Below are 3,423 nucleotides of genomic sequence, written 5' to 3'. Positions count from 1 at the left end.
TTCCGAATACTACTCCAGTCACAGTGCTGTCATTGAGAATCTGTTACAAGGTTCTGGTGGTGTGTTCCTGATAGTAGTCAATATATTAGAGAAGGAAGCAGTCAAACAGCTTCATCAGTGGCTAACAGTTGTGAGAAATGAAGCACAGAAAGCTCTTAATGAATGCCATGTTATTGTAATAGTCAGTCATGTGGATGAGATAAGTAATCCTGTTGAAAGGAGAATGAGAAAGGAGAAAATACAGGAGAATATTGTAAGGGAAAGGTGTGATAATGTCTTCTTAGATTGTCGTAAGCTTGGTGGGAGTGGTATGGATTTTTTCTTTAATAAATTGTCTAATGCCTGTGAGTCCATTCGTAATACAAGTGGAAGGAATTTAAGTCTTTATTGTCACATGATGTATGGTCTATTGGAGGAAGGGAAAAAGAATATACTGACTCTCTCTGATCTAATGTCTGCTGGTAACGACAGTAATAATTACTTTATACCAGATAAGAGAGAAGACGTCTTGGATACTCTTCATTCATTGCAGTCAACTGGTTTGATCAGTGTTCTTAAAAGTGAAGACAAGTTATGGGTTGTTGTAAATAAGGGTATACTACTAACTGAGGTTGATGGGATTCTATTTGCTCCAGAGACATTTAAAGAACACGTTGACATTGCTAGCAATACTGGTATTGTAAGTGTGTCTAGTCTGACTAGACTCTTCCCTAAATATGATCCTGACATGTTGATCTGTTTCCTGAAGAACATGGAACTCTGTCAAAGAATGAATCCATCTTTCCTAAGAATGACAAACCTCCATCAGTTAGCAGTGGAAGAGGAGGAGGATGGAGGAAGAGGAGAAAGGTTGTTGTTCTTTCCATGTCTTTTATCTACTGATAGACCTGATGAGATGACTCGTCAAATGTACCGGTTTGGTTGGTGTCTTCAGTGTACTAGTGAGCATCATTTCTTTCCTCCTCGATACTTCCATGTCCTCTCATTACATGTTGCTTACAAAATGGCTCTACCTCAAGAAGATGACAAGTTAAATCGTTACTGTACATTTTGGAAGAATGGACTCTATTGGTTTAATGGACATGGTGTAGGATCACTAGTAGAGATTGTGGATGAGAGCCAGTGTGTACTAGTAATGATGTCCTGTGAGAGAGGTTACAGCGACAATATGGTGTCTCTAAGAAGAGATGTGATAGGAGAGGTAATGAGTGTTTATAAAGAATCCTGTCCCAGTCTAGAGGTAAAAGAGTTAGTTATTGATCCTAAAGAACTAGCCTATCCTGTGAATATACCAAGAGAAAGAACAGTGTATAGTGTAAAAGCTGTATTCTCAGCAGTGGTTGAACAACAACCATTTCTAGTTACCACTGGTACTAGACGTACAGAATTGAAGAAGATCCTACCTGATGAATCAGTATCAGATTTTATTAACCTGTCACTATTAGGAGGACGTGATATTAAGGTAAGAATTAACACAGTACTAATAATCAAGAGGTCATATCTTTAAATCTAACTCTATTTCTTAACAAACTATACTCAGTCTAATTGTCATAACTGTGGGTTGTCATTGTGCGGCTTTATTTACTACTACTTTGTTATTACTATTATTATTGTGTATAGGAAATGATTGGAATGACTTCAGAATTCAAGACACCATTGACCACAATAAAGCTAGGTATGTTATATACATAAAATCACAAATTATTGCTACATCTATATATTGGGAGTGTAGACTTTATGTATGTACACAGTAACACATTTATTACACTTTATGCATAATTTATTATTTTTATAGATATTAAAGATCTTGATATTGTCATTGAACAATTAATATCAGATCAACACTTGCCTTATTCTGTATGGCACAGGCTGGGTCTACAGTTAGGATTATATGATCCTAGACTAGTGGATATAGACAAGAAGAATAGAGGAGATCCAGTGGAGTGTTTCCGTGAGTGTATGTCTGCCTGGTTAAGAGGAGAAGATAAAGTGAGAGAGAAAGGAGGTCCCAGTTGGTCATCATTAGCTACAGCACTGGATACAATAGAAGAGAAATCTATTGCTAGTAACATTAAAACCAAATATTGTATTTTAACCTAATATTTATTATTAATTCATTGCTGCATGTGCACTATACACTGTATATGTGATGCAGAGTTATGCATATCAGTCTTAGTATTTTATTATTATTGTTATATTAATAATCATGTTGCTTTTCTACATTGTGTAAGTTTATATTACAGTCATAAAATATACCTTTCAGTCTGCAGTCTATTCTTTTCACTCTAATCATAACAGCACTATATGGACATCTGCCATTAGTGCTATAAAGCAATGGAACTGTATTTTGTCTCTAACTCTACTTACATGTACCTATATTTCTAACATTCACTTAAATTTAAAGTGACTATGGTATTAGAATTGGACTCCCGTCAGTTTTGTAAATCTCAATATGATTTTTTAATACTGAAAAAATGATAAAGTCATGAAGATTGAACTATAAAAATTAATTCTTTCCCTCCCGCTCTCTACTCTAAGTAGTAAGAGAATCTTGTGGTAATTTTCATTTTTGGACAAAACATGCACATGGGCTATAAAATCAGCAAATTTCTGAAAAATATGCTAGGTTATTATAGCCTCGTTAATTTTTCAGAAATTTGCTGATGTTTAAAAATGGTTGTAACTTGAAGAATTAAAGTCGGTATTAGCTCAAACTTTCTACATACATAAGGACATCAATATGTATCAAAAATGTTATATAATAGGGTATTTAGAGGCATTATTCTGAAAACAATAGCCAAAAAGGCTTGTTTTTCTAAAGACTTATAACTCAAAAAATATTAGCCAAAATCAGCTCAAACTTTCTGTAAATTTTTAAAAAGGTCATAACTTGAAAAATTGAAGTCCGAATCAGCTCAAACTATCTACACAGCATAAGGACATCATTATGTATTTAAAATGTAATAAAAATTTTGGTGATTTTGGAGCCATCTTTTTCAAAAAACCATCAGAAATAAGTAAAAATTAATTCTTACAATCAATGAAATCTATACATTCGGTTATGAAATAATAATTATAAAAAAATTTTAAAAGTTAGTTTGTTTTAGATATTATTTTTCTTATTATTGAATGACCAAAGTTTTCAAAGATAAGTTTATTATTGTTGTCATCATCATCCTCATCAATGACTTGAGGTTTCCACTGACCACTTGATGTGGCTAAAAGAAGCAAACTAGGATGATGACACCAATCTCCTAGTAACTCCCCTAGCTGTATCAGCCTACACAACAAGAAATCACTTAATGTAAAAGAGTCTAATGGTGGAGTAGGGAATGGAGGAGGACTAGGTATCTCTGTATGTTTAATTATCTTTCCCATTGGTAGAGGAGGAGGCCCTTTAGCCTTAGGATAGAGTGGGTGTAT

Source organism: Amphimedon queenslandica, unplaced genomic scaffold (assembly GCF_000090795.2).
Source record: "Amphimedon queenslandica unplaced genomic scaffold, v1.1 AMPQUscaffold_13038, whole genome shotgun sequence".
Taxonomy (NCBI): domain Eukaryota; kingdom Metazoa; phylum Porifera; class Demospongiae; order Haplosclerida; family Niphatidae; genus Amphimedon; species Amphimedon queenslandica.
Note: the sequence above shows the minus strand (reverse complement) of the source record.